Here is a 20,412-nt window from a genome sequence, read left to right as displayed (position 1 = left end):
TTTGTTGTTTCTGCCCTATTTTCCCAGATGGTGGGTGAGATGAAACATGGGAAAATGAACTGGCATGGTCAACAACACTACAGCAAGGGAGCTGCTGTGTTGCAAGGACCAGGACTATCCAAAACCTGAATAAACTGTGAGCTCTTCAACCCTCCCACATAGGCATAAACAGAAAAACCAATTTCCTTGGCCTTCCACAGCATCGCTGAACCAAGATATTACCCAAGACTCCACATGGTCTAGTGGCCGATGCCTCTATTATTATGTCATTTTAAGACGGGTGGCAAATGAGTCTTTCAGTGGTTATATTGTCCCATGATCCTTCCTGTAGCTTGGAAAGGGACTAGTTTCCTCTGAGCATAAACCCTGGTCTGCACCAACCTCTTTGCATTAAAGTCAGATCTCCATCTTAGTGGAGATGCTTCCAGGCTTTCTCTTCCAAGCTCTCTGATTTTTGCTTTCTTGACGGTTTCGTGTCCAGGTCTCCACAGGTTGAATACAAGGGGAAACAAGGATAGAAAAGGGATGGGTTGGAGCAGGGAAAGTTCAGATTAGTTCTCAGGCAAATGACAATCCTCTTAGGCTGAGCTGATATCTCCTGAGATACATGCTGCTGCACCAAGCTGGAGGACACGAAGCTCCCAAAATGTGTCATTGCGAGTCCTGAGTTAGCCAAGGTGGCAGAATCATAGAATGGTATGTCTTCTAAGGCACAGAGGTTGCAGGGCTGTCAGTCAGCTCCATTTTTAAAGTGCTAAATTCACACATAAAATGAGTGACGTGTTTTGAAGAGAAACGTAATCTGTGCGATTTCTTTGAAAAATTATAGACACTGACATTTTACACCTGTAATTATGATAAAAGCTCTCAGCACAAGCCTGTGGCTGTTTCCAGCAAATAAATCATCTTAACCCTTTGCTTTTAGGAATTTAGGGATCAGCCTTCTGCTATAAATTAGTAGCAAGTGATAATAGCCCCGCTCACAGCTGCTGTCTCATGGTTTGGAGATGAAACACACCGCGGTGGTCGCAAAGCCTCGTCCCCCTGCTCCTGCCATAAACCATTGCCCATAAACCATTGCTCATAAACCATTCCCATGCCTGCAGGCAGTGGGCATCCCCAGTTACATCTCCCGAGGATTTGATCCACATAGACACCGTGCGAATTTGCAGAGAAATGAAACACTAGTGCCCAGGTCATGTTCAGCAGATGGGCTTTGCATCTTAGGTGGGAAAAACACCTCTGTGCCTTCTGTCTTTTTGAGGATGCTTAAGTGAATGATGATACCATGTTCTTTGAGTGCAGATAGACCCCATGTTTGGAGCTTCCCAGCATTGCTGTTCCCAGCTGGATGAGAATAAATGGCCTCAAGTTGCATCAGGGGAGGTAGAGGTTGGATCTGGGGAACAATTTCTTCCCCAAAGGGCTGTGGGGCATTGGAACAGGCTGCCCAGGGCAGTGCTGGAGTCACCATCCCTGAAGGGCTGGACAGACAGACATGAGGTTCTCAGGACATGGGGTAGTGCCAGGGGTGGGTTATGGTTGGACTCGATGATCTTGAGGGTCTCTTCCAACCAAAATGATTCTATGACTCTGTGATTATATGAATTTAATTATTATTTATTAGTTTTATTTACGTATTTAATATTATTGTTGTTATTATTATTACCAACCACAAGAACAGACATTTTGCAATAGCTCTATGCTATTCTATGATTCTGTGCTAATGACTGAACCATTTCCCACTCCACGCACATCCCGTATCTCTGCACAGCATAAACGTGGTCAAACCATAAGAAAACCCAGTGTTCACAGGGTTGGAAGCCAAAAGGAGAGGAGACAAGCTGGAAGACACATGAGGAGGGGACGGTAAATGCAGGAGAGGGATGGATGGGAGCTGAGCATTTTCCCTGGACCGGGACAAAACCCAGCGTACCAGACTGTTGGGGCTCCCATGGAATGTTCTCCTGCCAGGATAATGTGCTGGGCTGTGTCTGTGCACAGTATTTCCAGACATCTGGCACCATCGGGTGTTTAATAGTGGGTTAGCATAATCCTGGACTCTTTTTGCAGTTGCAGGAGGTGGTCGGGGAGATGGGGGTCATGAGATTCTTTAATCATAGGAAAATAGTCTTTTCCCTGCAAAATAAATGACTCAGGAGGAATATATACCTGATTCGCCTCAGGGAGACTTCTTTATTTCATTGTCTTCACGTTATCTTCAGTAAGAGATGCAACCTTAGGTTAAACTTCAGCAAAGCATTGCAGGTAAAAGGCAGATGGTCCCATAGAGCTCAAAGGAGACCATGAGGTTTAGTGGTCAGAGCAAAAGTTTGCTCAGCTGAAAGAGATGAAAAGTGCCTCTTCATTAGGGCGGAAAACTTTTGTCTAATTGTCCCATTGATTAACTGGGTCCCTTGAAAATAAGCCTCATCCTCTCTCATTTTCACCTGAAATGGCACCAGTTAGGCTTCATTTATATCCCCCATGGGAAAAGAGCTCATGGAGAAGCAGCATTTCACTTACCTTCCCTATGAGGAATTTTTAATTATTATAGAGTTTCTCGTTTCCCTTGGGAAAGAAAAAGAAAAAGCAGAAGAGACAGCAGATCCATTTTCTTAACAATGCAAAGCACATCTAAAATGACGACTTTTCATCTTTCAGTTGTCCATGGCTTTGGAACTGTTTTCTGCAGCTGAATGAGACAGAAAGTGCTGGGGGCGAGGGGAAACCATGATTTTTAAAATTAAAGATGAGTTACTCCCACTTGAAAAACAATTTCATTAAATTGTGAACATTCCTCTAAAACATACCAATGATTTCCTTGTCTTTTCAAGGAAATGGAGTTTTCACCAGGAACCAATTTCACTCTGGTTTTAACACCAGTAAGGGTCGTTATCATCTAGTGGAAGATGCTACAGACAAGTGAAGTTTTCTGGAGTACTGAATTCCACAGCTGTAATATCACCCCAGTTCATCCCTTCCTTCTTGTCCCCAAGAGCAGCACCTGAAGTGGGGTTCATGCACTGGAATGCTCTCACCCCTCTATGGGGTGCTCCCTGATGTTATTTCGGCCTGAGCTTTAGTTTGCACCCTCCTCTGTTCCCATAGCAAGCAAATAATGGAAAAAAAATGCTCCAGAGAAAAGACTGGTGCATAACATGGTCCATACCATGTGGATTGGTGGTCATGGCTCTGCCAGCATCATAGAATCATAGAATCATTTTGGTTGGAAGAGAACCTCAGGATCACTGAGTCCAACCATTACCGCACCCCTGGCACTGCCCCATGTCCCTGATAACCTCATCTAAACGCCTTTTAAACCTCTCCAGGGATGGTGACTCCACCACTGCTCTGGGCAGCCTGTTCCACTGCTTCAAAGCGCTTTCCATGGAGAATTTTTTTCCTAATGTCCAATCTGAGCCTTCCCTGGCACAACTCGAGGCCATTTCATCTTGTCCTATCACTCGCTACTTGGCGGAAGAGATCAACATCCCAAAGGTACAGCTCAGGGCTTAATCCCACCTCGTGCAGAGGTGACTGCTGAGGACCTACCACCCCACGGACCTGCATTAGCACCTACATGCCTTGCATAACAGGACAGGGGTTCAAAAAACCAGACCAATTTGGCCTTCAAAGAATGAAGGCGGTGAATGGAAAACCTGGAGGACAGCAGGTAGACAGACACAAACAGACAGGTCCCCCTTCTCCTATTCCAGCTCTGGCTGAAGATTCACAGCAGAGGAGCTGTGCTATTGTGTTAACATGGCCCGTTCACCAAATTCAAGTTACAATCTGCTCTATTGACTCAAGCTAACAAGTTAATTGACTGCTTTTTGTGGCTCTGGTACACCACAAGCCTAACTGTCCTCTTAGGTAATGCAAGCGTGGGTGTGATAAAGCAGCACAGCCAGGGCTGCAGAAATAGTTCCAGGGAATAATTGGCTTGAGAGATTTTCACCACCTTTTCTGCCCCTGGACTGGCTGCCAAATGAGTGTCAATAGCTGTCAAGTCTGGCTGGGAAAGAGTGAACTCCATCACAATTTAAATAAGAATAACAGGAAAAGCCACGTTGCCCTGTAAGGACCAGCTAGGCAGAACCAGAACCTGACTGCTGCGATATTTTACAGTACTACTTTTGCCCTGGGTTCTAAACTGGCTGAAGATTTCCTTGCCCAAACCTCAGCAATCTGCAAGTTCATCGATCATCTTGCTCACAGCAGCGAGCAGAAGCCACTGCATGGGTCAGAGCTCCTTGATGTTGCAAACCAGCAGCTAAAATGCTCACAGCAAACCCAGTAAACAAGAACGGCCCCACTGGGACAAATGGAGGTTTTTGCATAGCTGGGTATATCTTCCCATCCTCTGGAACAGTCCAGCCTGTTGGAGAAGCCTTGTTTACATCAATATGAATGCACTAAACATCCCAGAACATGTCACACACATTAATTCCTGTCCTCACCAAGAGAGTGTCTGTGGTAACTCCCAGTGGGCGCAGACCATGGCTTTGGGTATCTCCTGACCTCTGCCTGCTTTTCTTTTGATGGTGCTTGTTTGCTTGAGTCAAAACGGAGCCAGGGAGCATGCTGACAATTGAAGTAGGTCAATAATTGTAGGAGAGAACTCAGAGCAGGACCTGGCCCTCTACAAACACCATCACCGGTCCTTCTGTCCCTCCATAAATCCTGCAGAAGGTCATGATGGGGCGAAGGAAAGGGCTGGGGAACAAACTCCTATCTATTGTGTGCTAATACAGGGGTTTATTTATTCAACCAGCCTGGGGAAACTGACTTCAAATTCTCTGTTTTGGGGTGCCTGGTTCCTACTGAGACCCATTTACTTGAGCCCTCTGCACACCCCATGCCGCAGCAGCTCCTCTCCACCACTGGCACTGCCAAGCACTGGAGTTGTCCGCAGGATTCCCGCTCCAGATCTGCAGGTCGAGGAGCTGCAGAGCAGCCAGAGAGCTGCTTTACGCCCAGAAATGTTCACCTACAGCAGAGAGGGAGCAGAGCACCCCCTCAGGGGAAGGTCCCCCACCTTCTCCCGGCTTCCAAGAACACCCACACACGCACCGAGCACACGCCGGCCCCCATCCCACTGCCCTTTGGCACGAGGTGTCGGGGCTGGAGTCCAGAGGGGCGATGGAGACAGAGAGCAGGCTGTTTACAGGGAAACAATTCAGCCTTGTCCTCAGTCACGTTTGGCTTCGGCACACAGGTCTCCCCGCGATGCCTGAAGAGGTCACGGGGGAGGGCGGGAGACAGAAATATTTTGTTTTCTTCCAGCCAGGCTGGAGCAATTCAGCGACGGTGACCCCGCAAATCTCAGTTTTAGCTTTACAAGAAAGAGGTTGTTGGGAAAGGCAGAACAACCCCATGGAAGGATGCAAAAGAGAGCCTCTCTCCTTGGCTTTCCCACAAATGCACTGTCCCAACCACATCTCTCCATCACCGACAGCCTCAGTTTACCCTGTGCAAAACACCCTCCAAAGCACAGGGCAGGAGCGGATGGGGATTTTACAAGCTTAAATGCTTTCTCTTTTTTCACATGGAAGGCACAGAACCTGGGGACTGATATTATCCCTGCCAACTGCTATTAGCTCTGATTTTCCTCTTGATGTCATGAAAGCCTAAAAAGTGCTAAGCCCTTCCTTACAGCCGTGTCCCAGGCAGCAGCCTCCAAAATAACGTGAGTCCCTGGGCCTGATGAGGGGCTGCAGATGTTTGCAGCTCTGGACAGACGGTTAGAAGAACAACAGACAGCTGGGAACAAGAGTGAGGATCTCCTGTTCGTGCTCTGCAAGATCCAGATGAAATTCCTGCAGAAAAAAAACCATAAAATTTTCACACACATAGACACTCGTATTCCCAGAGCGCTTTACATACTACTGACGTTAGATGCCTGCTTGGCTAGGTGCACCAAAATTAAGGGCATCTGGCAAAAACAGTAGTATCCTACTTCTCAGTGTACACTAGGCAGTTTAACATGCATACAGAAATTGGAGCAGAGATTTAGGTTGGACATGAGGCAAAGGTTCTTCACCCAGAGGTGCTGGACACTGACCAGGCTCCCAGGGAGGGGTCACGGCCCAACCTGACAGTGTTCAAGAAGAGACTGGACAGCGTCCTCAGACACACGGGGTGACCGGTGGGGTGTCCTGTGCAGGGACAGGAGCTGGACTCCATGATTCTGATGGGTCACTTCCAACTCAGGACGTCCTACGATTCTGTGATTCAGTTGTTGAAACTAGCAGTTTGCATTTGGTCGGGACTCATGTTTAAGACCCAGCTGTGGTTGCAGCATGTGCTGGGAGATCTCGGATAACGCTGATGTGCGCTGCAGTGGTGGGTTAATGGAGACCACAGCCCTTGTCTGCAGGCAAGGGTGGATCAGGATGGCTTTTAAAAGTGCATAAAGAATCATAGAATCATAGAATGGTTTGGGTTGGAGGGACCTTCCCAGCTCCCCAGTGCCACCCCTGCCATGAGCAGGGACATCTTCACCAGCTCAGGTTGCTCAGAGCCCCGTCCAGCCTGGCCTGGGATGTCTCCAGGGATGCTTCATCCACCACCTCTCTGCCCAGCCTGGGCCAGGCTCTCACCACCCTCAGGACAACAATTTCTTCCTCATGTTCAGCCTGAATCTCCCTCCTTTAGTTTAAAACCATCACCCCTTGTCCTATCACAACAGGCCCTGATAAAAAGTCTGTCCCTACATTTCTTATAGGTCCCATTTAAGCAAGGAAAGGCCATAAGAAGGTCTCCCTGCTGCCCTCTCTTCTCCAGGCCGAACAACCCCAGCTCTCTCAGCCATATCCCTGTGCCTGGTGTGCAGAGGCACAAGAGCCAGCGAAGCATCTTGCCAAAATTAGTGTCAGGGTATAATACAGAAATCAGGTCTGTTTTCCATCCCTGTAAATCTTAACCTTCCATGAGAGCATCCTTGTGCCTCAGGGACATGGCACATTTGACACCTCGCATCTGCTGCTACCTGGGGTGCCACACAAGCCATAAACCCAGCTTGAACATGTGTCCTGAGGACCAGGGGTGTGCACAGGTCCTGCTGCTGGTCCCACTGCACCCACACACACTCCCTAGGCATCATGTGCATGGGAGGCCCACCAGCCCTTCACCGAGCAAGGAGATTACTCAGAAACCATTGCTCGTGCTATTCATTGCCTGACTTGCCACAAGGACATCCATCCCTTCCCTTTCCCCAGAACCTCTCCATGCCATCGTCCAGCTGCTCTTGTGAGATCTCATGGGCTCCTTGTGCGTTTGCATGTTCCCCCTTAAAATCCAAAATGCATCTTTTTTCCTCAGGCACTTATGGCTGGAATTACTTAAGTTAATAGAGCAGTTAAATAAGACAGCGCTGGCTGCACTATCCACAGGAAGGGTATGTTTTACTACCCTGGAGACAGAGAATACAGTAGTGGCTTTCAGACCCTCAGACTCTTTGCTTGTATGTGGCTAAGAAAATCAGAGCAAGCCTAGAATCCCCCTATTTATCTGTCACAAAGCCTTGGACAGGGGTAGATGCTGCCGTTAGGGACTCTGGTCTCCGCAGCCAGCAGTGACCAAGGCACATGACGACAACAAAAGCCGGGCAGGGATGTTAGAAATTAGTCTGAGCGGAGCTCACCCTAAATATATGTGATCTCTGGAAAGTCACGTTACCCCGTGTCTCTGTTAGTCCCACATGGGAAACTGGGGAAAGCGGGAACTCTGCTAAGACAAACCAGATGCTGCTTCTGAACAGGCTGCTCCTGGGGAGAGAGGCATGGTGGTGATGCTGTTATACCATGACACTTGAGTGTTTTCAAAGAGAAAAACAAGTATAAGGGTAGTTGAGTGTCTGCATGGCAGGAAGGTTTCTGCAGGTCTGAAGGAATTGGACAGCAAAATATCTGCTAAATATTTCCCTGCCTGCCTTCCCCTCCTATCCATCTGCAAAGAGTCTTCCCTGGTGCATCCCTTCCGCAGTGAAAGGACAGCAGAAAGCATCCATGAAAGGGCCCTAGAAAGGTCCCTTTGAGCCTACCCCTAACATCACCCCAGCTTCTCTCATCCTTCCCCCACCCCACAGCCCCACCAGCATCTCAGCCAGCCCTTCACCTGTAACAAGACCACACTGTGAGCTGGGATCTGGTGCTTTTCTGGGATCCCTGTGCAAACCCATGTTCTCAACCCATGGCTCTCCACCCCCTTCTAGTGGTGAATCCACACACAGAGATGCCAGAACCTCTTCCAGCCCCTTGCTCAGGATGCCCAGTGCAGCCCGACGTCCACCCCAGGGCACCCATAGCTCCTCCAAGTGTCTTGTGCATCTAGAAAGGGGAGTTTGCTGTTGGTTGTGATACAGATGTGATCATAAACGTACATAGGTGTGTGTGTGTATGAAGCATCTTTCTTCTGAGGAAAGGCCGAGAGAGCTGGGGCTGCTCAGCTGGAGAAGAGAAGGTGAGAGGGATCTGATCAATGGATCAATAGCTCAGGGTGGGTGTCAGAGGGTGGAGCAGACTCTGTTCAGTGGTGCCCAATGCCAGGGTGAGGGGCAACGGGCACAGACTGAACCACAGGAGGCTCCATCTGAACATGAGCAGAAACTTCTTTGCTGGGAGCTGCCAGAGCCTGGCCCAGGCTGCCCAGAGCGGGTGTGGAGTCTCCTTCTCTGAGACATTCAAACCCTCCTGGACCCACCTGTGTGATCTGCTCTGGTGACCCTGCGTGAGCAGGTGGGTTGGACTGGGTGATCTCTAGAGGTCCCTTCAACCCCAACCATCCTGTGTGGTTCTGTGATCTTACCACTCACCTTGGACCCATGGTCTGACCTTCACATGCAATGGGACTTGCACAGTGTCTCTTCTGACTCCTCCCTGGGGTCCTTGAAGAAAAGAAACCCTACGAGGAAATTCCTTTGGTCTTTTCCTAAATGGTGCGTGATCTGTGCCAGGGTTTGCCAAGTCTTTGATGGCGCAAGATTTTTCAGTATCTGGGCTGAAACAGGTGCACCATCCTTGAATCAGCAGACAGCAACAGGTCTTTCTGGACCATGAACATTCAAATCCATATGGCCAAGTCACCAAAAAAGAGGATCAGGGACAAAAAAAAAGGACCAGTACTTTGATAAATACATATGCTTCCAGCCCTGGCTGTATACAGTACAATGTAGCCCAATTGCTATCATATTTATGAGGTGTTGGAGAGCTCCTGCTTCCCATCATGCTGGTAATTTATTAAATACAAGAGAATAATGCAGCATGTCCATATTCCTGCAGGTCAGATGGTTTCAGAGAACCAGAAAAGTCTGTGTGGAGATGAGAAGTTTTGTTCTGGATGGGGTTGGAGTGTCTGAGATGTGGTTTGGATGCAAATAGGGGAAGAAAAATAGAGAATTTTGTAAATGCTTGCAAAGGAAGAAAAGAAACAAGCATTGATTTGACTCAGGTGTTTCAAATGACCCATTTTCTTATGATTTCTGTCGTATTGTAAGTTTTGTATTTTAGATGTAAATCTATATATCTAATGTCACAAAAACAAAACATTTTTACACTAAAAGCTAAAATTAAAAAATCATTTTACAGTGAGCAAATGAAATACTTTTTTCAGAAAATATCGGCAAGGGATGTTTCAGCACGGCCAGGGCTTGTCTCAGGACTTCCTTCCAAACTGAAGTGTCTGTGGAACGTGTCTCTCTCCAGTTTCAGCGGACTGCATCCTGACGGATTCTGCTCCTCTTCCTATCTCTCCACCGCTTTTTAACACAAAATGCTGCTTCTCTGCCGTGTCACTCCAACCATGGCATGATGCCTTGTCCTGCTCCTGCTCCAGACCAAACAAAAGGCTTCATGATATCCCAGTTCACTTGAGAAACTAAAGCTCAGCTTTATCATAGAATCATAGAATCATTTCAGTTGGAAGAGACCCTCAGGATCATCGAGCCCAACCATAACCTGACCAACTCTAGCACTAAACCATGTCCCTAAGAACCTCATCTAAACACCTTTTAAACACCTCCAGGGATGGTGACTCTACCTCTTCTACGATAAGGTCTTGGAAGGGATGTCAAATGGATGAAGATGCTTCAGCCTGGAAAAGCAGTGAGTGGTCTAGGACAGAGATCTGGATATCCTGACCCAGGATATCCACAAAGCCAAGGCGTGAGGACACATGAGAAGCTGGACATGAGGCTCACATGGACAGAAGACAGCACTTTCTCATACCATACTAGATCAGTCTTTGGGGTCACAAGAAGTAAGATACGTTCCTGGAGGACATAATCTCCAGAGGCCAAGACCCCAGGGTAGTCCCCAAGTCATTGCTGAATCCTGGAAGGTGACAACCAGAGGAGAGATCACTCCTGTTTGCCCTAGTCATGTACCCTCTTTAAGCATCCATTGTCAGCTACCAACCAAGAAAGGGCAGTATTAGATAGGCGGTTGGTCTGGTGACCTTTTAAAGCTGAGATGATGCTTTTCTTGCATTCTCTCTTTTTTTTATTATTATTATTTACTTTCTGTGTTTTTCCTCTTCTTTCGTATTTTCTTTTTTCTGTTTCCTCTCCTCTCCATCATTCCCCGCTGTATTTTAAAGACTGCTTGGTGAGGTCAGCCTAGAAACTCTTGTTCAGCTTTTTGAGACGTGACCAGGACTGTGCTGTTCTCCACACGAGGGAAACTACGACCACCCTCCCACAGTCTTAGAATCTGGGACACAGTCTCTCCCACCTTGGGAAAAAACCTTGTCCATGCAAAGAAAAGGTCATTGGCACATTTTTAACCAGCTTTGACAATGATGTTTATCCTCACGCTTCTCAGAGCAGTCAGGGAAACTGCTTTACTGAGCCACATGTCGCGGTTTTGTTTTTGTGGGAGGTTGCAGCTGTTCCGTACTGTCTTGTGTTATTACCTAATGTAGGATCTGGCTGCATTGCTTCTGACGGGGCAGGACTCCCAAGATACCTATGGCCCTGATTCAGAAAAGCAGTTAAGCACATATCTAACTAGAACATGAGTCAGGGAAGGACATGCGTGTGTCCCATTGACGTACGTGGGAATTAAGCATGTCTTTAAGTGCTTTTCTGGCACATGGTAAGGTTATGGATGAGATGGTATGACATGGTTTCCTGCACGCGCCAAGATGCTCCTTCCAACCCTGTATTTCCAACACATATCGGACAAGAATTTCCAGATCTGGGCTACTACACATTGTTCCCCAAATTACCATGTTTAACCTTTAAATAAATGCGATATGGTTGTTTAAGGATGCTGAGTATGGGAAGATCCTTTTCACTTCAGTGTGGCAATGACAGATGTGGCACATCACCTTTAAATATTAGGCTGCAACTACCTTGGGACTAGAATATGGTTATACAAGATTATTTCTTCCTTTCCCACATTGTAAGTCAAAGCCCTTCACTTTTCATCCTGCTTCAAAATTCCTTGGAAGACCCAGGAAACACTGCGCTGTGAAAACGAATGGAAGATATCTGGGTTCTATATTTTTATTCTTATCAGTTAGAGTTTTATCATTTGTCTCCGGTGACAAAGTACTGGAATATGCTGTGTGTTTCAGTTATGACCTCAGAGCAATAGAAGAAGACAGATGCTCATTTACCTGTAGCATCTGTAAGAAATGAAGGTGGGACTGGGCCAGTGTCCTGATAGGGGTCCCCACTGGAGCACTTTGGAAAACATATATTTTGATCTGATGACCTGGGCTCACTGCTTGGCATGAGAGGCAGAAACCCATTTTCTTAGACAAGGCTGACATTTTTCCCTTAAAACAACTTAATTCCATCTGCCTGCGTATTAAAAAAGCCTCTACTGGTTAATCCTGGACTGTATTTCTTCCTCCTCCTTCTACAGTGGCACAGTGAGCAATGATAAGTGATCAGGTTTGGTTGTCAGCGTGTTCAGGATGATCACAGAACCACAGAATCATTTTGGCTGGAACAGACCTCTAAGATCATCGAGTCCAACTGTTAACCCAACACCAAAAATCCACCACCAACCCATGTCCCTGAGAACCTCCTGTCCGTCTGTCCAGCCCTCCAGGGATGGTGACTCCAGCACTGCCCTGGGCAGCCTGTTCCAATGCCCCACAGCCCTTTGGGGAAGAAATTGTTCCCCACATCCAACCTCAACCTCCCCTGGCGCAACTTGAGGCCGTTTCCTCTCGTCCTATGATGAGTGGTTTTAAAGTAGCTAGAGAAAGATAAAGATCTGACAGGAACTGAAATAGTAGAAATGACCAATGACATGCAAAGGTGAAGGGACAGATGCAGCGGCATCGGACAATTTAGCATAGATAGGTAAATTGTGTATGTGCAGGGTATTTTGGTAGACAAACATCAAGATAAGAAAAAAGCAAAGAGTGGCTCCATTGATCTGGAGCACCTAGCCCAATTCCCCATGGCCAACAATGGCCCAGAGCAGGTGGGTGGACCACCCAGTAAGAGCCATGTCTTGTTATTTATTATTGGAGTGACATTCTCCCTGAGCACCCCACTGGTGGCTGCAGGACACCATCTCCATTGCACTCCTGTGCTCTCCATGCCCAGATGTTCTGCAGAACCCCCACAGTAACACTAGCCAGCTTCCACTTTTCACCTTCCCGGTGAATTATGGCCCTATGATTTCTGCACCGTAAAGGCTGAAACCTCAGAGTTCACGGCGAGTTTAGTGTCTCCATACGGTGAAACGCCATGGCAAATGCATTTGGCTCCAGCTGCGCTTATCGCACAAGGCAGGCTTGGCTCTGAGCTGAATTAAGCTCGCTTATCAGGACAGGCAGAGAACAATTTCTTCTATAAATAAAGCAGAACAACACCCAACACCAGGGCCATGCCTGGCTTTTTTCTTTTGGAATGATCATAAACCTCTGGCAGATCCCTCAGCTCCTCGCAGCACTATTGGTGCTAACCAGAAAAAGGCTGCTCAGCCAATGGGGAAATGTTCCTCAAAGATTTACAAGGTTTCCTGTGGTTTTTGAATGCAGCAATTACATTTTATTCCATGCAGTTTGCACTTCGCTCTCAAGGTGGAAAAGCCGCAGGTTTGGGATGTCTGAGCGCGTACGTGGTTGGGAAAGGAAAATGCAGGATGGGTCAGCCATGGGATGGTCTCACAGATTCTTGCTAAGAGACTTTGGAGGTTCAAACATTTCTGAGATCTGCTTGATCTCAGTGACTCTTCTTTTAGTGCTTTTGGATTCAAAGAGATCCCCACTAGCTGAAATGAAGTCTCAGATCTCAAGGATGCTCAGGTACCTGATTCTCCAGTTGTTTCCATGGACAGCCCAGAAAGCAAATACCTTAGAGCCCCTGGGAATAACTTTTGGCAGAAGAAGGGTGCTACCTCCCAGCACACGTTCCTCAGAAATTTGGGCTAGGATGCCACATCTTGGATAGATCTGATGGATAGTGTGAGAACTGGAAATAAAAGCACCAAGGTTGGCTTGAGGCATGGGCCAAAAGGCAGTCAAATGACACTGTTTCTGCATGGCCGTCCTATAGGAGAGCACTGAGGAGTTATTTGTCTTTCTGAAGAGTCCTCGAACTTCACCTGAGAGGGAAGCCAAGCAGACAAGCGGCCCAAGGAAGCATCTTCTGTCCAGAAAGAGGGCACAAACCAAGCAGAGAGAAGGGCTGAACAAAAACCACTCAAGCTGGAAGCTACCACCGCTTGAAGGAAAACTATCCCAGAGAATTAGAAATATCTCTGCAAATTAAATATAAAACTTTCCTTTTTTTAATGTGAGCACTTGTATGTATGTGTCAATAAGGATCAGTGCTATTTTACTGTAGTTGATTCAGACCCACAGTTCTGGGGATGTGACACAGAACAAGATGAAATGCCCTAAGAGTTGCATTCCTTACCCACCTCCGTCCTCTGCCTTGTGCATTATCCTAGTCTAAGGAAGAACTCTCGAGTTTTCTCCTGTGACCTAGACGGTCAAAGACAGCAAATGTCTGACATGCACTGCTGGAAAGACATTCCTCAAAATCTTGGGGTTCAAAATTTCACTAGCACAAATTATTTCAAATATTTGGAAAGAAAAAACAGACATTTTTTCTCCAAAAATTAAACCCGAGATTTTTGCATAATTTCATCATTCCAGTAATTGTGGTTATAAAACCCACGTGCCCAAAATGGAGTGTTGTTGAGACCATGCAAAAGCTGACCTCACATTTAATTTTCCCAGCTCTTCCACTGACAACTCAGATTTTACTTGGGTTTTATTGGACATCTCAATTGATGCCAATGGGCAGCACACAATTGAACCGAAAACGAAGTCACCAACAAAGCGTAGTCAATTGTTCTATCTCATAATGGTGGAAATCAAGACTAACTCCGTTTGAGTAACAGATAATTAAGCTGATGAATGTGAAAGAATTGAATGTTTCAGTTGATTAACCCCTCTGGAGACAGACTGGTCCAAAGTCAGGGAGACGTGGCCTTCAGATGTACCTGCTTCATCCAGATGTTATACCTGGCATTCAGGAGCTGGGACAGGTGGAGATTTTCACCCCAAGGATAGACATGTGACTGAATTAGAGGTTATTTTAGCCCAATTTAGGTATATAATAGGTACATAATAGACTGTCTCCAGTTTCAGTCATCCCCACTCTGCCACCAGCAGAGAAAGGAACCCTTGCAGAGAGCCCATGATTCCACAAAAGTAGGAGAAACAATTCATCACAAAGGGGAGAGTGTCTCGTCATTGAGTGTAGAGGAGCCCAGACAGGTTGCACTTGGAGAGCTGAAGGCAAGTGAGATTAATCCCTCTGTAGCTGCTCTTCTGATCTCTGCTGCAAATTCCCAAGTCAGACATGAGGAAGAAATTGTTGCCTTGAGGGTGGTGAGAGCCTGGCCCAGGTTGGCCAGAGAGGTGGTGGATGAACCATCCCTGGAGACATCCCAGGCCAGGCTGGACGGGGCTCTGAGCAACCTGAGCTGGTGAAGATGCCCCTGCTCATGGCAGGGGTTGGAACAGATGAGCTTTGAAGATCTCTTCAACCCAAACTGTTCTGTGCTTCTATGATTCTATGTCCCCAAGCCGAAACCTCTGCAGGAGATCAGATTTGTGTCCAACTGCCTCCATAGCAATGAGTAAACAACTTATCTCTCTGGGTACCCATCTCTCCAAGAAAAAACATTACAGGTGATTTGCTTTAGCCCATGTCCTTCTGTGCCTCAGTTTCCTTTCCCTTTCAATCAGAGGCTGATTCACACCATTTCCCCTTGAAAAGCGCAAGACAAGACCTTGCTTCAGCAAAGCACGCTGATGTGGGCTGAGCTTAAAACGGTCCCCCATGTTTCTTTGAAGCCAACATGAATTAAGCAGCCACCGATGAACTTTGTTGAACGAGCAACTCATTCATCCATTCATGCTAAGAAAGCTCTCTGAGAATCGTGGCTGATGCTGTTGTTCCTAATGCAGGTGAGGTGACCGGTGGTGGCTCTGGTGACAGCAAAGGGTTCAAATCAGCCAGCGGTGACAATGAGGACACCAACCAGAAGCTGGGCAATGGGCTCCTCTTGGTCTACCAGTCACTGCACCATCCTCCAGAGCCGCAACATGGAGTGTGGGGTGGGAGCATCTCCAAGGGACATGAAACTAATTCATTTCCATTCCCTCAGAGGACACTGCTTCTGGTGTTTCCAAGCTCCCCCTGTTCTTTACTTACCATTTTGGATCTCAAGGGATACCCCATGACAAATTGGAGATCTCTGGTGAACCGATCACCTTTTATTTCTTTATTTTTTCCCCTGCTTTTTTTTTTTTTTTGGTGCTAAAGATGAAAGATTTAAAATGCAATAATGTTTTGTCTAAATTCTTGTGGAAATAGCTTATGACCTTTCATAGAGAAATGTGGTTTCAGCTTTCCGGTAAGAGAGCTCCCAGCTAATGATTTAGCTCTATTTTCTAATAAATAGTTGGCAAGAGACAACCACTCTTATACCCTTTGTCATTAGGGACCTATTATTTATGACTCAGAAATGAATCATTAGGCTTGGCAAACAGCAATTTCTTTGTGGCCAATGTATTTTTCCACTCGGTAGCAGAGTATGCTTGTAAATTCTTCCTAAAAATTACCATTAAAGTATCTCCAAACAGACTCCCCCCCACACTGCCATAAATTCTCTCCACTTTGGTGACTATTGGTGGTCTTCCCACCTCAGGAAAAGGGGTTTCTTTTTTGTTCTTAACACCTTTCACATTTCCTTCCAGCTAATTACACTTTTATTTAATAAGGTAAATGTGTTTTATTTTCCTTATGGTGTCCCTTTTCCAGGATGAAATATTTCCCTCCAACGGAGCCTTCCTGCCCTCCATACCCTGGATAACTCAAGATCTCTGGGCTATTAGAGTTGGAGGAGACCTTTGCACTTAGACTTACTTGGTGATTTCCACTTGCCAAGGGCTTCAAAAAGCCATTTTTATGGGAAGGCACGATGACATATACTGGACACGAATCACCTGAGGGGCAAATTTCCCCAAACTCTGAAAGTGTGTAGGAAAAATAGCAACCCAGCAACTCATTTTCTCTCTCCCTCTCATTCTTAGATCATTAATCACCTAGTTGAGAGACTTCTTGAATCTGTTCCTTTCTCAAAGGACATACAATTTACCAGCTAATCAGGACAAGGAAATTTAAAAAATCAATTTGAAGAATATGGCTCATATTTTGTTCCAGATGCGAATTTTACCAAGGCTCCCTCATATCTGAATTCAGGAGGATTTTCTTTCTGAAGAGCCGGCCCGACTGTAGGAATTTGATCCCAATAGCAACTTTTCTGACATTTGGGAAACTACAGATCACAGGTGGGGCGTCTGGTTACGTGAGATTTATGAGCAGAAAGCAGAAAACAAGAAGTTTTGACAAAATTCAGGGGGGAAAGTGCAACTAGAAGCTTGTAAGCATCACAACCCTAGGCTGAGTATGTGAAAAGATGGAATATACGTTGCATGTTCAGATTCACAGATCTTAACAGTGAAGGAACCACTAGGTCACTTAATCTGGCCTTCTTTAAAGCAATTTGCTCCGCAGCTTGCAATCCCCTTAGTGTCTTTTGTTTTGGGGCAGGGGGCAGAGGAATATTAATGCTTGCCGGTACAAAATACAAAACAACCACTGGGAATAGTTTTTTGTTGGCAAACTGCAGCAGACCAGCCTAATCCTGGCCCGAATAGAGAGAGAATAATGTTCTTTTCCCAGTCAAAACAGCATTTCTTACTTTAAACTCAGGATTTAGTCAAAATTTCTCTTCTTCTTCATTTTTCTCCATGGAAAGCCTGCAGGTAAAACATACACAGTGTGCTAGAAAAAGTGTATTTTAACTCATGTTTGCTTCTTGGATTCCGTGGTTGAGGTTGGTTTGTTGTTTGGTTCCTTGGGGGGGTTGTTTGTTTGGGGTTTTTTTGTGTGGTTTTGTTTGTTTGTTTGTTTTCCTTTTGGAATTATAACAGGATTTTATTTTCCAGAATGTGCCTATAAGGCAGTTAATAGGTCAAGTGAGAAAAAAGAAGGAGCAGAACACTGAAATCTTTGGGGAACAGAAGGAGGAGAAAAAGTCTTAGATTAGGCAAACAGACCAAGGGTATAGCAGAGAAAAATACGTATTGCAGTATCAGGAAAACTTTTACAAGGTATTAAAAATGTTAAAACAAGCTCTGAGAAGTGGAGGTGCGAAGATACAGATACCTCATTTACCTCCTGGGTTTGTTGGAAATACCCAACATTAACTAAGCACCCTTAGCGTGAGGCAGGGGAAAGGAGAAGAGGTAGCTGAAAATTGTCACTGGAACATCTTTGAGCTGGAACACAGGAAAAACCCAAAATTTAGAAGAAAAAAAGAAATCAGTTTCTTTCTGAAGCCTGGAATTTTATTTTTAAAATACCACAAAGTTTTGGAATCTACTGATTTTTTTTTTTTTAAGGAGATTAAAAACAAACCTTTCAATAAAAATCTGGATGAAAATAGCTCGTTTTGGTCCCGGATGTGTCTGAGAATCTGTCATATGGAGAAGATCATTGTGTTCTGTCTTGGATCAGATCATGGGTTCATCTCTTGGGACCATCTGCTTGCAGAGATGTCCTGACCAAACACTTTAAAGGCAGCTATGAGAATCTCTCACAAACGAATTATAGTTTCACCTGTGTATGGAGAATGTTCCCATTTATTCCTTCTTCCTTCTCTCTCAATTTTAATCAGACGTCAGTGTGGTGCTCCAAGCTAAAAAGGATTCTGTTTTCTACCTAAACTGTTGCCTATTGCTTTTGGTACTTCAACTCTCAATAGTTTTGCTCTCCATATAGATGACTAAGCCTCTTTTGGCTCTTGATGAACTCTTCAGACATGGAGTTGCCTTCAAGAACCACAAAGGTTTCTCCAGGTTGAGAACACAATTACCAATCTGAGAAAAATACCTCTGTGAACCTGGTCCAACCCCTTCAGAGGTGAATGAGTCCAGAAGAGTGGAGGTTTTTTATTACAAAAGAAGCATCTCCCAAACTTGCATGTAACATGAAGTGAACCCCTGCTGAACCTTATCTGAGGTTTGAAAAAGTTTGAATAACCTTTTTTTCTACTCAATATGCTTTCCAGTTCAGAACAACATTGAGAGCGTAAGTGCCAAAATTCTGGAGAACAAAAACAAAAGAAGACTAAAACACCCGCAGAAGAACCCTCTGCTCTCCTGGGCATTCCTAGACCAGCTGGAAGGTGAAAATACTAGGAATTTCACAGGGAATGAAAATCTACAGACCCAGGAGGTTAAATAAATACCATCCGGGTTCTTGGTTGGTTGGCTGCCAAAGCCCAGAAAGGAGTACAATGGAAGAGTTCATCTTGTCTTTTTTTCTAGCTGTTTACCTAAATCTAATCCTGCTAAATTGTCCTTGTTCCTGGAAATGTATAATTTTACTACATATTTCATAAGAACGAGCATGGATTTGCCTTGTGAGGAAAGACTTACCTTATGGATTGTGGTTGCTGATAGGATGGGCATCTTGTCTAAGCCTTTGAGTGAGAAAGGGTCATCTCCAAAGGGTGGGATTTCTAATTCACAGATCCCCAGATAATTGAAATTGGACGGATCAAGTCCTGTCACAGTTATCTGTAGATAAATTGGAAACTGCTATGGAGGGCAGCTTCCTTCACAGAAATACCACTGCCTCAGGTGGAGACTGTGACCCCAAGAGCAGAAAATCTGACCCAAGACCTCACCAGGATCAAGCTCAGGTCCTCCCTATTTCAGGCACAAAAGATGCTGCTTAACATCTGATGGGCTTCCTTGGGTGTAACCTAATTCATCTATGGGCATCCAAGGCCCAAAGCAGACATGCACCTTCACTCCCCCCATCATTGTAACTGGTACATGAACCCATCACCATCACAACAGAGATCAGCAGCCTCAGCAGGCACAGCTGAAGGACATGGTGGTTTCCTACCAGGTGCTGACAGTGACCTCCACGATACTGGAAGTCAAATAGCGCTCAAGACATTCAGGGTACAATTACGTACCCTAAAATGCTTCTCCCAGATCTCCTAACTTACCAAGCTTTGATTCATGTTGTAGGGAAACCTGAGAGCACAAATCCATTTCCTTTTGGGTGAAGCCAACCCAAACCACACGCTATCAGAGCAGAGCTACTGTGCTCTGACTGGTGGGCAGTGAAGCCACAGAATCTCAAGAAAACTCACCCAAACTACTCCCTGCAAACAGAGATGCCATGCCCATAAGGTCCACGGTCACTTGACTCTTCAGAACTGATCCTTGCACTGCAGGATTTGCTGATGTAGACATAATCCCTACAATTTGAGTTCTCAGGGTTTCCATGTTACCTTCACACCCCACTTGCTTGGCTGAAATCAAGTTTGCTCTTCACCATCTGTCTGCTGGGGCAGAAGAGAGTTAGGGATCAGCAATTTAAAATTCACTCAGTAATACTGGGATTGATAATTGTCATACATGCTGCTACGATATAACAAAAGTATACAGCTAGGTAGGAGAATATAAAGATGATTTAAGACTATGATTATTTTGGGAAATCTGGAATGAACATTCTGAGTTTCCAAAGACAGAGACAGATGCACACATGAGCTTTCTCCTCACTACAGCATTAACTCAGCTTTTTTTATTTGCACCTTTTCCTTGATCTCTTCCCCCATATACACAACCGAGGTCTCATTGCTGAGCTTGGTGGCCCCCGGGAGATGCTGTGTTCAACCCACTCAAACGCCCTTTTGCAGGCCCATGGAATTGTCTTGGTTGAGACGATTAATCAACAAAACATTGAACTGATTAGTTCTTTTAAGGGTTACATGTTTTTCATCTGTGTGATTTGCTAGAATCTTTGTGCACTCAGGTAAATATAACCCAGGTTAATCTTTCCAA

The sequence above is a fragment of the Patagioenas fasciata genome, chromosome 4 (assembly GCF_037038585.1).
Source record: "Patagioenas fasciata isolate bPatFas1 chromosome 4, bPatFas1.hap1, whole genome shotgun sequence".
Taxonomy (NCBI): domain Eukaryota; kingdom Metazoa; phylum Chordata; class Aves; order Columbiformes; family Columbidae; genus Patagioenas; species Patagioenas fasciata.
Note: the sequence above shows the minus strand (reverse complement) of the source record.